This window comes from Rhinatrema bivittatum, chromosome 17, assembly GCF_901001135.1.
Source record: "Rhinatrema bivittatum chromosome 17, aRhiBiv1.1, whole genome shotgun sequence".
NCBI classification, from domain to species: Eukaryota; Metazoa; Chordata; class Amphibia; order Gymnophiona; family Rhinatrematidae; genus Rhinatrema; species Rhinatrema bivittatum.
Genome location: NC_042631.1, coordinates 33,780,202 through 33,792,500, shown reverse-complemented (window position 1 = coordinate 33,792,500; position 12,299 = coordinate 33,780,202).

Sequence of the window (12,299 nt, the reverse complement as noted above, 5' to 3'; positions counted from 1 at the left end):
CAGGTTACCCCCATGTTTCTGTTAAGGGTAGTAACTGCCGCTCCGTGCAGGTTACCCCCATGTTTCTGTTAAGGGTAGTAACTGCTGCTCTGGGCAGGTTACCCCCATGTTTCTGTTAAGGGTAGTAACCTGCCACCCCATGCAGTTATTCCCAAACCTTATGATAACCCATAAAAAATGAGTGCTAGCAACATTACTTGCTGATGTGCTTTTTTGAAACTTCAGACAGTACTGCTGGACTTGCTTTGCTTATGGACCTGACCGTAGAAGCAGTCCTGTGCTTTTTCCCTTATGTCTGCATATCAGTACCCCGGACCGTAAAAATCAGAGCCCATGTTGATTGTCGTCGGAATTCAATTCCCCTTTTCCCCTTTGTTATTCCGTGGCCACCAATGGCTGAAAGCTGCAGGAGCAGCAGGCACCCCTCGGGAAATGCCTGGTATCCAGACAGGAGGGCAAGGAAGAGAATCCCCAGCCCAGCCCTCTATCCTTGCAGGGAGGCAGCTGACGGTGGGGCAATTCATTTGTAAAGAGAGATGGGGCAGCAGGGTAAGTTTCTTTTAAAATAGAGATTGTCCAGACTGTGGGGTGAGGAGGAGGAGGAGGATGGGGCCAGAGCTTCGGGAGAGTAGGGATAAGGAATGGGGATTCTTTTTTTTACAATTTAAACAGGTAAATGGATGCTAAACGAGTGTCCATTTTCCTAACCATTGCTGTGCACAGGTTAGGAAAACGAACGCTCGTAAAATTGAGCGTCCGTTTTCCTAACCCGCACTGATAGCCACCTCTCCTGTGCACCCCATGCCAAGGAGGCATTAAGGATGTACAATTTCCCCTAGTGCCTCCTTTTTACCCTGGCAGCCCGTTTATATATTAAATCGGGCGCCGGGAGAGGTATATCGGATCGCGTTAAGCGAGCCCATTTAACATGTGCCAATATTGCATCGGCCTGTTTGGATCTAAGCAACTGCACAGCCGCATGGGATGCTATCGGGGCAAGCCGGGAATTGCGACGTGCCGAGAGAGAACTACAGCGCCCTTCTGCCGCTGGCGCTTCTCCTCTCCTTTTCCTCCTTGGGGCTGAACAGTTCACTCATTATTAGTTGTTTGAACCATGCAGGGCTCCATAGATGCAGATACAGGGCTTCAAGCAGCTGAGCAGCGAGCCCTGCAGACCCACAGGAAGAGGAGGAGGGGCCGTGGGATGGAAATGCCAGCCTGGGGCATAAGAATAGAAGTGTGTGGGGATGTGGAGAGAGAGCAGGTAGTCTTGTAGGCCAATCTCTAGTGTAGCTGTGACATTAAAGGGCCCCCTGCCCCCCTAATCTACTGTGACCATCTGGGTTGCCAGTTAACCCCACTACGATTCTAGCTGCTGTTCCGGAAACCCCTGGCACTTCCAAAACCTAATTTTTTACAGAAAAGAACCACTTCTGGCAGAAACCGGTAGAGATTCATGTAAGTGACTGCAGCAGCAGGATCTCTGGAAACTGCAAGCTGCCCTGGGAATGCTTGCTCCTGAATCTCCTGGTAGTATAGGGCCAGACCTTGCTTACTATTGTAAGGTCTTATCTTCCCGATTAAGATTTCATCTGGTCATAGTATGATATTAAAAGAAACTACCGTATGAGACTCCCCACCCTTGGCCTTACCAGGAGGTAGGAGAAACGTGAGCAGTCCCACAGGCTATGGCCATGCTGTGGTGTCTGTGGCCACCAGGTGGCACCCGGACCAGTGCTCTGTCCGCAAAGTCCTATCTGTTAGGCTCCCTCACACAAACACACAGACTCTTTCACACATATTCAGGCTCTCTTCCTAATTTGTTATTGCGTTAAAACAATATTTATCTTTTCCACCTTTGTTTGCCTTTGAACATTTATATCAGGTGTGGGAACCAGATCGGCGCGGATTACTTTTTGCTAACAGTATGATCTGTCTGCAAAGCACTGTTTCCCACGGAGGCAATAGGCACTGGCAGACGCACGCACACATTGCACAGGCTCCCCTGCACACCTACAGACACACGCATACACATTCACACATACAGGCAAGCACACAAACAGAGACGCCACACACTCGCTGGGCCTCTCCACCAGACCCTTTCTTCATCCGATATGGGATAGGGTCTGCAGCAGCCATCTCCTTCTTTGGCCAGTGTGGCATGGGGTCCTGCAGGCCTCTTCAGCCACAGTGGCCAGCAATGGGAGACCTCTAATATACTGTCAATCTAGTTTATGGAGAGGATCTTCAAGTTTCTATATGCTTTCTGTTAATTTATTTTTGAATGAACCATGTGAGAACATTAGGAGCCACTGCACAGTTGTTTTTGACTTAGCATTCATGGTGTGGTTGAGGAACAAACCCATGTAGGGTATTTGGACTTTATTAGCAACAATTATAAGGCAATGTGGAAATATACTTGCTAAAAACTTTGTGTGATGCACCATTCATGCTCCATGCTATTTTAATTGCATAAGAAATTTTGAATAAAAACCATTTTTGGTATACTTTTTGTGAATTTAATGCCAATTTCTATCTAGTATATAATAAAATGCAAAATATTTATTTAGTGGTTGATGATTTGCCAGCTGGGATTCAATGCCAAGCAGTGCAGAATCAGGTATCTGAGATGCGGTAATCCAAAAGAGCTGTATGTGATGGGGGATGAAAGACTGATGTGCACGGACTGGGAGAGAGATCGTGAGGTGATAGTGTCTGGCGATTTGAAGATGGCAAAGGAATGTGACAAAGCAATAACTAAAGCCAGAAGAATGCTGGACTGCTTAGAGAGGAATAACCAATAAGAAAAAGGAGATGATGATGCCCATGTACAGGTCCTTGGTGAGGCCTCTCCTGGAAGTACTGTGTTCAGTTCTGGAGACCGTATCTCAAAAGGGTCAGAGACAGGATGGAGGCAGTCCAGAGAAGGACGACCAAAATGGTACAGGAAGACTTATGAGGAGAGGTTGAAGGACCTAAATATATATCCCCTGGAAGAGAGAAGATGCAGGTGAAATATGATACAGACCTTCAGATACCTGAAAGGTTTTAATGGTGCAGAACTTCTAACCTTTTCTGCTGGAAATAAATCAGTAGATCTAGGGGTCACGAAATGAAACTCCATGGAGGGCAACTCAGAACCAACATCAGGAAATATTTCTTCACGGAGAGGGTGATGGATGCCTGGAATGCCCTTCCGGAGGAGGTGGTGAAGAATTCAAAGGGGCATGGGATAAACACTGTGGATCCCTAAAGCCTAGAGGATGGAAATAAAGAAAAGAGTGCATGGGGGTAACTTGCTGGTGCAGCGGTTTCTGCTCTTACTACCCTTAACTAATAAGCCCGGATGCTTCTGATGCAACTGCAACATTTCTCTCCGCTTCGACGGCAGGGGGAAAAAGGGAATTGGATTCGGACAAAACCGAGGGCTCCTCTCTTTTATGGTCTGGGAACTGATAGGCATGGGGGTAATTGCACGGAGCAGCAGTTACTACCCATAACCAATAAGCTGTGGTGCTATTGACACAACTGCAACATCGATCTCCGCTTTGATGGTGGGGTGGGAGGAATTGGATTCAGATGACAACCAACATGGGCCCTGACTTCTACGGTCTGGGGTACTGAAATGCAGAAATATGGGAAAAAGCACAGGACGGCTTTTCTGGCCAAGTCCATAAGCAAAGCAGGTCAAGCAGCACCGTCTGAATTTTCAAGAATGCTCATCACCCAGTAAAAATGTTGCTAGCAGTAATATTTTATGGGTTATCATAAGGCTTGGGGATAACTGCACGGAGCGGCAGTTGCTACCCTTAAGAGCATAGGGGTAATCTGCACAGTGCGGCAGATACTACCATAGGAAGTTTGCTGGGCAGGCTGGATGGATCATTGCGTCCTTTTCTGCTGTCATTACTATATTAATACGTTACTATAGCAGGGGTGGGCAGCTCCAGTCCTTAAAAGCCCCTGACTGGTCAGGTTCTTAGGTAACCCTAATAAATATGCATGAGAGAGATTTGCATGCTTACTGCAGATCGATCTCATGCACATTTTTTAGGATATCCTGAAAACCTGACCGGTTAGGGGCCCTTGAAGACCGTAATTGCTCACCCCTGATTTATTAATATTGCATTTAACTGTCCATAATATTTAAGACCATTTCCTATTTCTTTCAAACCTTATGCAGGGTAGATGTGACTAGTTTATTCCTTTTTTGTAGACAAATATTCACAATGGAGCAGGGGAGCACACTGGGATATCAGCAGATGGAGCAGCTTGTCTAAAGAAAAGGAAAACTGAACTCATATGAGACTTAACTGAGAACTTATGTTATTATTTTGGCCAGAATTTAGGTGAGAGTTTGAAGAATTTCGCAAGTGAACTGAACTGAGATTACAGAGTAGGGCTACTGATTTTCCTCCCTTTTCCATGTTAATAAAATCCTCTTTCTTTTGTTACTATAATGCCATTTGTCTATGTTTGCTATAGAGTATAAGAATCCAAATGTGCTGTGTAACTGTGCATGCATTGATTTTATTTGCAATACTTGTGGTTCTATTCTCTGCTCCAGCCTCTCCTCCCCATCCCCGAGAGACCCTTTAGTTGTGCGGGCATATTACACGTGTCTGTCCGTAAACACCCAGCCGAGAGGAGGAGTTATTCTTGTGGCCCCTCCCACAATAGGGGACAGGTTTACACTAGCATGTCTTCTCTCTCTCCCCCCCCCCCCCCATGAGAATCTCCCTTTCTTCCTCCCTACCCCTACCAAGACTCTCCCTCTCTCCCTCTACGGCAGGGGTGGCCAACGCAGGTCCCCGAGAGCCGCAAACAGGCCGGGTTTTCAGGATAGCTACAATGAATATGCATGAGATAGGGCTGCAGGCCCTGCCTCAGTGTATACTCGCTGTGGATATCCTGCCAACCTGGCCTGTTTGTGGCTCTCGAGAACCAGCGTTGGCCACCCCTGCTCTATGGCATTCATCTTTATCAGTGATGGTTCCAAGCTTTTCCTGTCTTCTTCAGCAACGCTGTGCAGCACTACAATTCTACTTTTTGTGTGGGGCCAAAAGGCTGCTGGGAGGTCCTTCTGGTGGGTAGGGTCCTCTTCAAACCACTGGACAGCAGGCACGCGGGCTGCTTGAGGAGTGAGGAGGTGGAACCTGAAACACAGCGGCGCGGCACTGAAGGGTGAGCGCTTTCACTGGTGGGCGGTGGGATATGACACACAGCAACTTGTTTCGGCCCACAGCGGCTTCTGGCGGTGGTTGGAGGCCTTGAAATGCTGCATCCAGAGTTCTGGAGCTGCTCTTCAATCAGCCAGAAATGAGGGTACAAATCAGTTTAAACCAATCGCCACCTTTGGGGGGAAAAAATCCATGAATTCATGGGTGGAAATCGGTTTAAACTGAAAATGACAGACACTGTTGATAAGAGACTGGAAAGTATGCACCCTCGAGAAAAAAAAAATGATGTGCGTGAAAGCAAGGAAGAAAGAAAAGATGTCATCCTTCCACTGTAGCAGGCTCTCGTCAGACCATAGTTGGCATATGGGGTTCAGTTCTGCACAGATGCAGTCAGGTTAGAAAAGGTGCAAAAAGAGGACCATAAAGCTAATAAAAGGGGATACCAGGATCCAAACGCTCAACGTTTGTCCAAGCTGGGGCTATGTTCCTTTGTAAGAAGGCATTTGAAGTGTACAAAGATGTGAAAGCAAGAGGCCTCCCACTAAAGCAAAAGGAAAATTCATTTTCCCATCTTCAAAGGAAGGGATAAGAGTAGTCAAATAATGGCTACACTAAGACTCATTCTTAAAGAAAAAAAAGGTCATTTTTGGCATGAAAGGATATCTGTGACAAAAGGAAGTGAAGTAGGAAACAATCTGGGGAAAAATCACTGCCCCAGCAACTTTTGCAAATATCTAAATTTAGGTTGGCTGCAAATTTTTTTTCCCCTGGCACAAACCGCTAGAAATGCAGAGTAGCTTCTCTCGTGTGGGTGTCTGTGGGTGTGTCTTCTTCTGGATTGCTTTGTACAGATATCTGTTATACCAGGGGTCCCCAAATCCAGTCCTTGAGGGCTGCAAAACAGTTGGGTTTTTAGGATTTGCAGATTTGGGAAACTATATCATTTAATTACTATATCAAGTGAGACCTGCTGCATCTCTGGACCTCCTTCTGCTCCATTATGTAGGAAGTTGTTGGTTGACGCCGTCTATGATCTCAGCACCCGAGTAATGCTTCTTCCTCTGCATACCCTGTTCCTTTATTCCTTGCTTGTTGGATATTTGTACATATCAGTAGTATTTCCTGGGCTCAGAGTAACCAGTGAGCTCCGTTTTTTTTCCTGGGTAGACTGATCGAGTCCTGGCTTTGTCCCATTACATACATTAATTTGCAGTTTTGATTTCCCTGAGAAAAGCAGGATTAAAAGACTATGCACGTCACCTAGAGTAAAACCAGGAAGAAAGGGAGCCAGTCAGTAATTTTGAGTGTGCCCTAGTGTTATCAGTAAAGAATACTGCATAGAAACGTTTTTCCCGGTTTGGGGTCCAGTCCTGCTCCAGTTCAGGAGACCTGGGTATGAACCCAAACGATTTTGACTATGTCTCATGACTGGTACCAGTTCTAGGACTCTCACAGGTCGATGCAGAAAGTTATGCTACTTTATTTTGTAATTCCTGACACAGTAAGCGAATGCCATGGTAATGCATTGGGAAGTAAAATGTGAATAGCCGAGTTAAAATGTGCATTCAGTATATTTTCTATGATTGTGATATTTTATATGATTTTATATTATTTTTATGCTGTAAACTGCTCTGGCCAGTATTTCTGGTTGTGTGGTATAGAAAATGGAAATAAATCAATAAATCGATTTTAACTCCGGGGAAGATTACGCTACCGCCATTAGCCTCTGATAAATGAGAAGCAATACCAGAAGATGCAGACCCATTGGAACGTTCACTGATTTAAAATATTCAGGCTTGGAATGCTGCTGTGTTTCTAAGACATTTGTGTAATTGCTACTCCCAATGCACACCAAGTGCAATTTCATTCCAAAGTCAGATAAATGTTTCCTTTGGGAACTGCTTTTGTGACAGGCATGGTATAGCCTCAAAGTTGTGTTGGTCTGGCACTATGACCTCAGTTTTCTTCTGACTCACTTGTTTTAAGTGAACTTGTTTAATGAAGTTAGCATGTGGCACATTTAAAATTAATCAGAGAAAGTTCTTTTTCATTCAATGCACAATTAAACTCTGGAATTTGTTGCCAGAGGATGTGGTTAGTGCAGTTAGTGTAGCTGGGTTTAAAAAAGGATTGGATAAGTTCTTGGAGGAGAAGTCCATTACCTGTATTAATTAAGCTGACTTAGAAAATAGCCACTGCTATTACTAGCAATGGTAACATGGAATAGACTTAGATTTGGGGTACTTGCCAGGTTCTTATGGCCTGGATTGGCCACTGTTGGAAACAGGATGCTGGGCTTGATGGACCCTTGGGGTCTGACCCAGTATGGCATGTTCTTATGTTCTAATGTAGGGATCTGCTCCCATAGCTGGGGTTTCAGCCTCTGATCGGGAGGCAGGATCCCCTCCCCACCCTCACAGCAGAACATGCAGTCTGCAAACGGGAGCATACCTGTGGTACACACAGTGTGATCAGGGGACAGGGTGTTAGGCAGACAGGGCGCTGGAAACTTTACTCCATCTCTGACCAGGAGTTAAGTTTCCAGGATTAACAAAACCTGGGGAGTCCTGCTTAGTGCCCTCATCTGCATGGGATTTCCATGGGAGGACGCTAAGCAAGCCTCCCATTTTTAAATGCACATTTTGTGAGCGTAAAACTCCTTGCTGCGGCCTGCGTCAGCTGTAAGGGTTACACGTACAACCGTGGGTAAAAGCGTGGTGTTCTGCATCGGCCTGTCAGTGAGAGGGAAGCGAGGGATGCTACTAATCATACAAGAGAGACACTGAGGGGTTCAGTCTCAGAAGAGAGGTTTCTTCCAGCTGGAGAAGGAATAGAAATTGTCTGAGTTAGCTATCTGCTTCTAAACCAAAACCCCCCAAACAATCTCTCCTCTAGTTGCTGGTATATTGCTGGCAGTTCATTATCTGGTAACGTAATTTGCTGTTTTCCCATCGGATCCCAGTTCAGTGTTCTTTCCCCTCCCCCACCCCATATCTTGCCTGCATCTGCTGCTCTAATGGTCACGGCTCCCAGCCGCCACTAGTTGAGATAGCTCCTGCTGTGGCATTTGTGGTTTTCTCGCTGCTATTAGCTAACCGGGAATTTCTGCCCTCTCCTCATGACTTACCACGTCTCACTTCTTCTTGAGTGATGATGGTTATAAATCCAGAATTGCTCAAGATTTCAGAGCCTGCGTCATTTTCCCTTCCATACTGCTGACTGCCGGATGACTTCAACCTGCATGAGAGCTTTCAGAATGAACTCTCCAGGTGTAAATCTGATCAAACCACAGGATAAAAGTTCTCCTACACAAGGGAAGTTCTTTGAAATCCTGCCATATCCTCTGCTGATCCCAGCTACGTACGGTGCCAGAGATCTCCCAGATCCCAGAGTGGAACTGGGTTGACCACAGTGATGTATGCTGGATACTGCTGGTGCCTGCCAGGACGTCATCCTGACTGCAGTGACATATGCTGGATGTCACCCAGTGTTCTCTCCAAGTCCTAGAATAATCCGTGGCTGGCTGCGGTGATGCCTTCTTGCACTACTGTTGCTTTGCTGGACTCCAAAGTGCTCGTTTGCTTGAATTCCTCCCTAGGCCCCGCAGGACTCTTCTGCTGGACAATGATACGTGTTGTGCTGAATCCCGGAGCACTCAGAGCATTCCACTGCTGAACCATACATGCCTTCTTTAAAGCCGACTGCCTGCAATCTCCTCCAGCTCATTTCTATTTACTATTTCTCTTCAGTCTGAGTCGCCAGCCTTGTGGTGTGCTTGCCAACTCTAAGGTAGACACATAAAGGGGGTGGAATCGGCACAGATTTGAAACTTGGGAACAGTAGAGTCAATCATCAAGGCTTCAACCCTGATGGCTACTTGTCATTTGCACATCTTTCATGTACATTCGTAATTCAATCATCTTTTAAAAAAAACAAATGATCTCATGTGGAGCGTATATATCACATTTCCTTACCCCATGCTTACATCTGAAATGGCTGAACAGCATTTAGACTGTAACTCTTAAGGAGCTGCCTTGGGAAATGTAAATATCACTAGGTGAGCAGTTTATAGGTGGATGTGATCACCAGGGAAGGGAGTGGAAGAAGGGGGCTGGGAGAGAAGCACATTTCTTATAAACCTCTCATCTATTTTGAAGAAAAAGTGTGCTTTCCCTGGGTCATCACATCCACCTATAAACCGCTCACTTATTGAGATTGACATTTCCCAAGGCTAAATGCTGTTCAGCCATTTCAGATGTAAGCCTGAGGTAAGGAAATGTGAGATGCCTGAATGTTGAATGTATGTGAAAGGTGCTCCAGCGGACTGAAGCCTTGAAGACGGGCGCTAACTTGTGCTAATTCAGCCCCTGTTTGGGTCTGATGTCATGTGTTCGGGATAAGCACACGTATTTTTCCGGTGATAGATGTAGGCAGATAATTTGCTAGCTAAGCGGAGTCAGAGCTGAGGAGTCTGGCTTGTCTTTAAGAGCCAGAAATGACCTAACTAAACAGAACAGAAAAAAAAACCAACAACAAAATTCAGCAAGGGCTGGTTGCAAGACTTACTGCCCTGCAGAAGCCTCCTGTCTACGCTGAGGCCCGACCAGGCCTGAGCGTGTTACAAAACTGATAAACTCAAGTTCCAGGAAGGGAGGGAAGGTGGCTGAGGAGCAGAACTAAGCGAGGAAAACGTCCCCGCCAGCTCTTGGCTAGAGAGGGAACCTGACGTGCAGGCCCAAGGAGCCCACTCAATCTCACTTCTCCGCTGCTTTGGCTGATGGGGAAAGTGAACGCTGCCTAACCCCCCCCCCCCCCCTTCTCTGGCTAGCAGCCAAAACTGGAGTCTACCTCCGAAGCAGACTGGCTACGATGAGCTGTGGCTGGCATACAGGACAGGAGCAGCAGTGGAGGGAAAGACCCTGTTTGTCTTTTTCTCATGCAGGGCAATGAGCCAAGCCAGGGCCTTCCAAGGCTCTCCCGGGTCCCTAAAATCCTTTCCAGCCTGGGAGCATGGAGGCGCCTCCCTCTTCTTCTGTGGCCGTGCCTCTTCCTGTCACATCAACGTGAGGGTCCCGGGTAATATTTCCCTTCAGTCAGAAAGTGAGAGGCATTAGCCTGAGTTATCACAAGCTTTCCCACCAAATGTCTGAGGACAAATAATTGGAGTCCTTAATATTATACCCAAAAAGCTCTCATAAAGTCTGTTACCTCTTAGCACAACAGAAGGAGGTAGTAACTTCCTAAATATCTCTAGTCCCTTCTCAGGACATTGTGAGGGTAGGTTAGGAACAGCCTGCACAAACATGAAGTCAAATATACACCTGCAGTCCCTTTGAAAATTATCCCACCCAAACTACCCATGCACATTATACCTGCTCATTTGTGCACAGTTGTTTCCTGGAAGATGCTTGACTGATTTTGCAAATATTATTGGTATCATTTGGATATTCAGATTCTAACTGCAAAACAGCTTTCCAGGTATTTACTCCGTTTGCCTTTCTGGAATCAGAAAACGTTTTGCTCCCAACCAAACTGAGTGCCCTTCTCCAGGGTGTCTTCTCTTACTTTGGATCACATAGAAGCAGTCGGTAATCTAATTGAGGGTAGTTAGAGGGTTAAATTGGATGGGCCAATGGCTTCTTCCAGCAAAACTGCGCAGAATCTGAACGGAAAAAGCAAAGTGCCTAAAAATAATTAGAGGATACCACAGAGGACCCAGTCCAGCAGAAGTCCCAGAAGCAGAGGACATGACGGCAGATGAGGAGGACCACCTCCATCCCCCAGGACCGTTTCCCAGAAATCATAGAGGCTGTGAATTCTCATGGCTATTTCTGACTAGCCCAATACAAGTGTCACTTGTGCTTAGGCATCGCACATGATGGGTCCTGGAGTGGGAGGTTGAAAGGGGAACTTGCATGTTCAGCAGGAGTCTGCTGGTGTGTACAGTAATTGGTGCCACAGGGTTTTTCTCCCTTGCCTGAGTCGCCACGGACTGAAAGGCTAGCACATGGGATATCTTGTGAGAGACACAGGGCTGCAGTAATAGGTAATTTCAAATTGAAACCGTTGAGAGACCAATCTTGTAGGTCTGTTTGTAGGTGGGGAGAGGGTGAGGAAGAGAAGTCCCTGCAAGGAACATGTAGGGTCCTTCATTTTCAGTTTTATTTGATTTTTTTTTTTCCCCAGGAATTTTTCAGTCTTTATTACAAGAACAAAAAATAATGGGAGAAATCCATGGAAAGAAACGACTCATGATCTTTATGGGTAAATATGATTTTTCTTCTCGTAACAAACACTGGAAAAAGAAAAGAAAAACTGGAAACGGAGCTCCCCAAGAGCTTGTCCTCCTCTGGCCTGATTCAGAGCTTTCCTCCCAGTGAACTGGGTGTGAAGAAAACCAGCAAAAGCCACCAGGAACAGGTTTGAGATAACGGTGCCTGCAGGCGGAGGTGGAGGGGACCCCTTCAGAGATCGGCAAGCAGCTTTTGGGCCCCTTCAGGATGTGGTACCCCACCTACGGGTCTGGATTTCACCACCTTGTACAAGTGTGGGAGTACAGTCCTCCGACGAGTGGCTAAAGACAGGGAGAGAACAGCCAATGAGGTGGAGAACTAAGGGTGAATCCAAATAGTCAGAGGAAGACACAAATGGTAAAACCGTTCTCTTGACACCTAGTCTACGGGGAGAAAAATGGTCCGGGCTCAAAAGGAACGAAGGTCTCATGGATGGAAAGGGAAACAGGAAAACCAGGCCTGATCTGCCCTTATTTTAAATCTGCACTGTCCCTCCACCCAACCCCGATGTAAAATCTGGCCATACTCTACAATCTTTTCTTCTCAGACTCAGGATCTCAAACCCAAATCCTGGGAGCCAGATAACCTAAAGATTACTCAATCCTAAATCCATCAAACCGAGGATTATCCCAAACAGGAAAGTTCTGGTTCTTGCCGATGTCTACGTCAATGCTTCCTCCTAGGGATCCTTGAGAAGAAATTAGGCATTAGCGTCTAGGAGTTGTACCTTGGTACGCCATCACCAATACAAGACCATAAAGGCCCTTCTGGACTGGGAAGACCAAAAGGCAGCTAGGGAAATTAGGAGACCCTCAGAAAATATTCT